At 42.5% G+C, this 7,375-nt stretch overlaps 1 pseudogene; it reads left to right on the forward strand.

Annotated features, from left to right (window-relative positions):
• Nucleotides 1-4,679: 4,679 nt before the first annotated feature.
• LOC149846545 (xyloglucan 6-xylosyltransferase 2 pseudogene) lies at nt 4,680-6,298 on the forward strand (annotated as a pseudogene).
• The last annotated feature ends 1,077 nt before the right edge of the window (nt 6,299-7,375 follow it).

The raw sequence follows: 7,375 nt of genomic DNA on the forward strand, positions 1-7,375 counted from the left end.
TTTACTTGAAAGTGTCACTCCTATCATGTTTTTTTTAAGAAAAACATGATTTTTTAAGTTTTAAATATTTTAAAAAAATTTAGGTCATCAATTTTTTTAAACCTTATAAAAACCCACCTGCATATCAAAATAGGATTCAATCAGGTAGAACACATTTATATGATCAGATTTAAGAAAAATATAAAGAAACCCTTTGAAAGCTTAGTTAGCATGGCAGTTAGCTAGAAAAGCCATTAGCAGTTTTCACTATATATATATTCTTCCTGTGTAAATGATTGTGTGGGGACATTTGCATGTTAACGGACAAGATGGTATCATGATTTGCCACCTGATTTAGCCTTTCTTTTTCTTTCTGTCTTTTATTGATAAAAGAGGAGAAACCACCGTTATGATAAAAATTGACAAGTTTTAATAATGTATGACGGACTTTTCGTGCTAGATGCAAATTACATATATATTACGAACACATCTTATTTAAAAAACAAGCCTTTGAACAACTCATGAAGAGAAACTCTACTAGGCCACCTTGGACTAGGGTGCTGGAGAAAGTGTGTCTATACTGGTGGCTACTGTGGAAAGGGGTAAACTCACAGTTTTACGCTGCTAGGATGGCGATCGTAAGTATGACAGACAGGACCAGCACAGTTAGGTCTCTGATCTTAGGGGCGGTTTGTCCATGTAAATATAAAAAAAAATGTGTGTCTATACTCCTAAAATTTTAGATGATTATTAGTCTAACAATGTTGCAAAGAAGGGATTGACTAGTGGACCATTTGGTCTTGTTGGTCCATATACATGGTCACTACAGCCATAATCAAAGAATAAACCATAAGAGGTAAGACCACATAATGAAATAAGTATTAGAGGACCAAAATTTGTTTGGATCAGGCATTTGATTGCTTCGGATCTCATATCTGAAATAGTTGCCGAACCATACCACATAGTTCCAGCAACAACAAACGCTGTAAAAACACAGCAACGATACTACTGAAAAACACAGTTTCTTGCTAGCATGCCAACTTACGGATCTCCATCCAGATATCTTTCTGTACCGGCAGCTTGTGGGGCGGTAGTCGACATTCCATTCCCAAGGCCCATGCAATGTTGGTGCAAGCGCGCGATGGTTTCAATTATTGATTCATAGGGTCTCAACGAGATAATTCATATCAATAGCGAATAAGTATGGATTATGTGGGGTTCATGCTGGATCCTTGGTTTTACAAAATGTAAGATCTTAGATCCTCGATCACCCAATTGAGATAGAAATCAGTGTATCTGAGATCGAAGGCTAGGGATGTAAAATGGGCTGGATTCAGGATAGAGGTCTGCCCACCAGCCCCAAAGGGGTTTGATTTAGTGGGATGGGACCTTTTCTGCTAGGCACGTGGTCTAAGTTCAAATCCCATGGGCATCACCCTTTGCGCAAGCTGAAACATGACGCCTCTCTAGGGGCAAAAGGTACGTATGTTCACTGAGTTTTACACTGCCAGAACAGTGACCGTAAGTAAGGCAGGAAAAACCAGCATGATATGATATGGTCCCTGATCTTGGGGGTGGTTTATCAGTGTAAATATAAAAAAAGGGTTTCACCCACCATACATCCTTTGGACAGGAAAGGATGAGGACAGAGTTGGGTTTAGGGGCATCACAGACTATTTGGTGGAAGACTTGGGTGTTTGGTCATCATCCCATCATTCCCAAATGATTGAATCTAGGTGCTGACACTGCCTGCATTTAAGGTGATCCGGGCGAGCTAATCCTGTGTGAGTAAGTCGCAGACAAGGACGTTGATAACTCGGTGACAGTCCTTAAATGCCATTCACATGTGGGGGCACTCCCCAAGCAAGTTGTTGCCTAAGGTTAGGTGGTGATGGGTGATGGTCACAGCAGACAAATCTCGGAGATATTTTGAAAATACTTTTAAAAATGTTTAAAAAAGGAAGGTATTTTGATTGCGATTTTAGATGACTAAAATATTATAATAGTAAGAAAAACTCTTTTTTATTAAAAATATGAGAACTACAGTGTGAATCTAGATTTTCATTTTTTCTTAAATGTGATCAACATACTTGGTTTTAGAGGGAGGCGACTCTTGAATCGTCCGATTATGATGAATAAGGATTGAAAAATCACTCTCAAAATTTTCTTAAATACTCAAGTATTCAAAAATTATGTTTTTTTTTTTGTCGAAAAAGCATGATCCAATTGATTCTTAGCTTAGCAAATGGACCATGCTGAAGACGTCTGCATGGTCAAATTTGCGAAACAAAGAAATTAAATTCGAGTGGTCCTCTCTCTCCATATATATATATATATATATATATATATATATATATATATATATATATATATTTCAAAATCATTTTTTTAAATAAGCCGATCCAAACTGATTAAATGTGGAAAAAACATGCCCAACTTTTAGCCTATTTACAAATCCATCCCAACTTTTGATGGCAGCAATTGCATACAAAATAGTCTACCTCCCAATCTATCAAATATTCATGACACGTTTCATGTATCAATGCTTAGAAGTATGCGCCAGATCCATCATATATTGTAAATTATGATCCAATCCAGATTAGAGAGGATTCTACTTATGCGGAGCAGCCCATTCTAATCCTTAAAAAAAAAAAAGCAAGTTTTGGGATCCAAGGTAGTGTTAATGGGCCCCAAAAGGGTTTGGCATAGTTGGATGGGGCCTAGGCCGCTAGGCCGATGGTTTAGGTTCAAATCTCATGGGCATCACCCATTGCCCAAGCAGAAGCGTGGCAAATCCCTGAGGGAAAAAGGTAAGCCCATAAAATTTTACACTGCGAGGACAGTGATCATAAGTACGATAAGTAGAGCCAATACAGCTAGGTCTCTGATCCTAGAGGCTGTTTCTCTATGTAAATATAAAAAAAAAGATAGTGCAAATGGTAAAGATCTTATGGCATAGGAAGCTACTTAGGATCATGAATAAGAAATGAGAGCAAAGTATCCACAATTATTCCATGGTACGGAAAATTTAAAGGACTAAATTTCTTTAAATGAAGAATTCTGTAAATAAGTCAAAAGTTAGTTTTTTTTTTTTCTTGAAAAATCGATCCTGACAGTATTGCTTTTATCGCTATAGTGATGACTATGATAGCAGAGAGAGGATGAGGTGGCTGACAGCTTGTTCTTCTGACTGGGTCACGGCAAGGTTGGTAGGGTCATGGACTCTTTTGAGTTAGGTTCAGTGTCCCGACTGTGCAGTCCTTGGACCTAACTGGGACCTTTTGTATCATGGTTGATGATTGCCAAAAGCATGGCCCAAACCTCTGTACAGATATTCAGCATATAAAAGGATCGTATCTAGTATCTCCAGATGTGCACAGAAAGGACAAAACATGTTCATGCATCCGTGGTGGGGTTTTTTCTTTTTGATAATGCAAGTTAAAACCCCGTCACCATCCTCCCCTAGGCTGGCCTCATGTTGGTAAAACCCTTAAGGTCCGCCTACCAGGGAGTACACCCAGCTTCGACCTTACTGCAAAGGATGCCACCCATGGGTTGTGACGTCTTGTCAACTTGGTGTCATTCACAAGTCGCTCCAACCAGATGAGCTGAGCCCTTGTGGCCGGCCCGCATGCATAGTAGTTACATAAAATATTGTCAAAATCAGTCTGAATTGGTCCATAGACGATTCAAAACGGGGCTCGATTTAAGGTCAATTCGGTTCATTTTAAAAATATTTTTAAGGGAGTTAAAAAGATTTTAACATTTTTTTTATTTTTTAATGATACGTCATCTGATGGTAAAAAAAGGCGATTCACGATCGATTCCATTTGGGTTTTTTCATTGTTTTTAAAAAGCTGATTCACCTAACGAACCTATTTTAACATCGGTTTACACTCTGTGTGTGTGAGAGAGAGAGAGGATGTGCCTTTCTTTCACCATTCAAACCAGTTTTCTTTGGAGGTGCCCATACTCGATTTTGAAATTGCAAGGCATGGCATGGCATAGTGTAGGTAGAAGCCTTTAGAATTCGGGGAAATGAAGAAATTTGATCATGATATCCTGAAAAATACACCACCATAGGGATCTCCCCTGTGGCCAGCAAGGGGCAGTTGAAGGTGTTGAGTTGACACTATAAGAAACTTGTGGATTAGCGACGACCTAAATTCGTCGCTAATTCAACGCTAATCCGTCGCTAAACAGTTTAGCGACAAATTAACGTCAGATTAGCGACAAATAGCTTCCATCACAAATTTTTTAACGCTAAGTAGCGACAAAACTTATCCGTCGTAACTTTCATTGCTAATTTGCGATGGATTAGCGACGAAAATGATCCGCTGCGAGTCTGTCACTATTTTAAATTAGCGATGAATAATATTCGTCGTGAGTCCTTCGCTATTTTAAATTAGCGACGGATAATATCCGTCACTAAATTTTAAAAAAAAATTTACTCCCTGTCGGGCGGTATTCCGACAGCAATAGGCCAGACTTGGACCAATTCGTCGACGTCGGCGAAGGAGGAAGACGACCCACCACCGGATCCCAACAAGTCGTACTCCCTCAGCCCCAAGATCTCCGATTGAGACTCGCAGAGGTCGGAATGGATCGCCCGCCACCCGCATTTCCCTAATTTTCTCTCCCCCAGCAAAACCCGAGTCCTCCTCGTCACCAGCTCGTCTCCGAAGGCATGCGAAAACCTGATGGGCGACCATTATCTTCTGAAATTGATCAAGAACAAAATCGATTACTGTCGCCTCCACGACATCGAGATCTTCTACAACATGGCCCTCCTCAACGCCGAGATGGCCGTCTTCTGGGCAAAGCTCTCGCTGATTCAGAAGCTCCTCCTCTCGCACCTGGAGGTTGAATTCCTCTGGTGGATGGACAGCGACGACATGCTTACTAACATGGTCTTCGAGCTCCCCTGGGATCGCTACAAGGACTCCAATTTGGTGATGCACGAGTGGAACGAGATGATCTACGATCATAAGAACTTGATCGGATTGAACACCGGTAGCTTCCTCTTGCGGAATTGCCAGTGGTTGCTTGACCTCCTCAACACCCGGGCTCCGATGGGGCCGAAGGGGAAGATCAGGACGGAGGCAGGGAAATTGCTCACAAGAACGCTCATTTGGGAACAGTTTAAATCTCACATCAGTTTAAATTTCGAACAGAGGAGAGAGGAAAATTTTGCGCCTTAGGTGGAATGGTTTAAATCGAAAAGTAGCGACGAAATTAGTGAGGGAAATATTTCATCGCTAATTAGAGACATAATATTTTCCTCGCTAATTCCGTCGCTAAGTTGCTACAGTTTTTGCGATGAAAATTTTTTGTCGTCGATCTGTCAGTAATTAGCGACGGATTTGAGACAGAATTTGTAACCTCACTAATTTCAAAAATATTTCAAAGATTGGCGACGGATAATGTTCTCTCGCTAATTCCGTCGATAATTTGCGACGGAAAAAATCCATCGCAAATATCCATCGCTAATCAGGGTTTTTCTTGTAGTGTGAAGACCTCTCGGATCAAACTCTGCTGGTGCACATGTGTGTGAGTAGCTTTCAGAGGTGGGCCAGGTAAGGTAGGGTGGTCGTAGGGCCCCACCCAGGGTTTTTCCTCACTTCGGTGAGGGTTTCTCATCTCAAAGAAAAAGAGACATCTGAAAAAATATGGCTATGGTTAGTAAGAGCTAGTTTGCATCAATCTAATATGAGATGTAAGATAACGTATTCTTAAGCACAAGAGGTTAAAAAAAGAGCGCACAATTTTGTAGAGTTGAAGAATGAGGTCATGATCCAGTGTTGGGGTTAGGGATGGCAGTCACTACAAGAAAAACCCTGATTAGCGACGGATATTTGCAACAGATTTTTTTCTTCGTAAATTAGCGACGAACTTAGCGAGAGAACGTTATTCATTGCCAAACTTTGAAATATTTTTGAAATTAGCGATGGTACACATTCTGTCTCAAATCCGTCGCTAATTATCGACAGATCGGCGACAAAAAATTTTCGTCGCAAAAATTACAGGAAATTAGCTACGGAATTAGCGAGAGAATTTTTTCGTCGCTAATCCATCACTAATTAGCGATAGATTAGCGACGAAAAAATTCTCTCGCTAATTTTGTCACTAATTTTTTATTTAAACTGTCCCACCTAAGGCACAAAATTTTCCATCTCTCCCCCATTCGAAATTTAAACCGATGTTCGATTTAAACTGTTCCCAAACGAGTGTTCTTGTGAGCAATTTCCCTGCCTCCGTCCTGATCTTCCCCTTCGACCCCATCGGATCCCTGACGTCGAGGAGGTCAAGTGACCACTGACAAGGCTCACCAAATGATCCCGCTGGCCGATGAAGCAGAGCCTCGTGCTCGTCGCCGTAAGGCTCGTCGGACGATCCCGCTGGCTGATGTCGACCGCCGCGATGGCCGTCGCCCAACTCCAACGCAACAGAGGAGGGTGGGAGAATCTCGATGAAGGGCGTGCAGATCGCGGGGCGGCCGCTATACCTGGACATGCAGGCGACATCACTGGTGGACCCGCGGGTGCTGGACACGATGTTGCCCTTCTTCACTGGCTGCTTCGGCAACCCCCATTCCCGCACTCACCTCTATGGCCGGGAGTCAGACGAGGCGGTCGAGCGCGCCAGGGAGCAGGTTGCTTCCATGCCACCTACCTCCCCGTCGGCTCCGACGGCCTCCTCGACCTCGACCGCTGCCGTGACGCCATCCACCCCGACATCGACCTCGTCTCTGTCATGGCCGTCAACAACGTGATCGGTCCATTCCGACCTCTGTGAGACCCAATCGGAGATCTTGGGGTCAAGGGAGTACGGTTTGCTGGGATCCTGTGGTGGGTCGTCTTCCTCCTTCGCCGTCGCCGACAAATCGGTCCAAGTCCGGCCTATTGCTGCCGCAATACCTTCCAGCAGGGAGCAATTTTTTTTTAAAAATTTAGCGACGGATATTATCCGTCGCTACTTTAAAATAGCGGACTCGTAACAGATATTATCCATCGCTAATTTAAAATAGTGACAGACTCGCAACAGATCATTTATGTCGCTAATCCATCACAAATTAGTGACGGATAAGTTTTGTCGCTACTTAGTGTCGAAAAATTCATGATGAAAGCTATTCGTCTCTAATCTGACGCTAATTCATCGCTAAACTGTTTAGCGATGGATTAGCGTCGATATAGCGATGAATTTAGGTCGTCGTTAATTCACAGGTTTCTTGTAGTGAGTGGACCGGGGTCAAACGGGGCCCCACCTTGCCAAACCCCATTTGAACCGGGGATGAAGGGCATGAAACAAGGATAGAGGCAGGAATGAAGGTTAAAATCCATTCCTTGCGGGGATGAAGGTTCGGATTTTGAGACAGAGAAGGGCTGGAGGCCTTATC

The sequence above is a fragment of the Nuphar pumila genome, chromosome 2 (genome assembly GCF_984573655.1).
Source record: "Nuphar pumila chromosome 2, dmNupPumi1.hap1.1, whole genome shotgun sequence".
Classification (NCBI taxonomy): domain Eukaryota; kingdom Viridiplantae; phylum Streptophyta; class Magnoliopsida; order Nymphaeales; family Nymphaeaceae; genus Nuphar; species Nuphar pumila.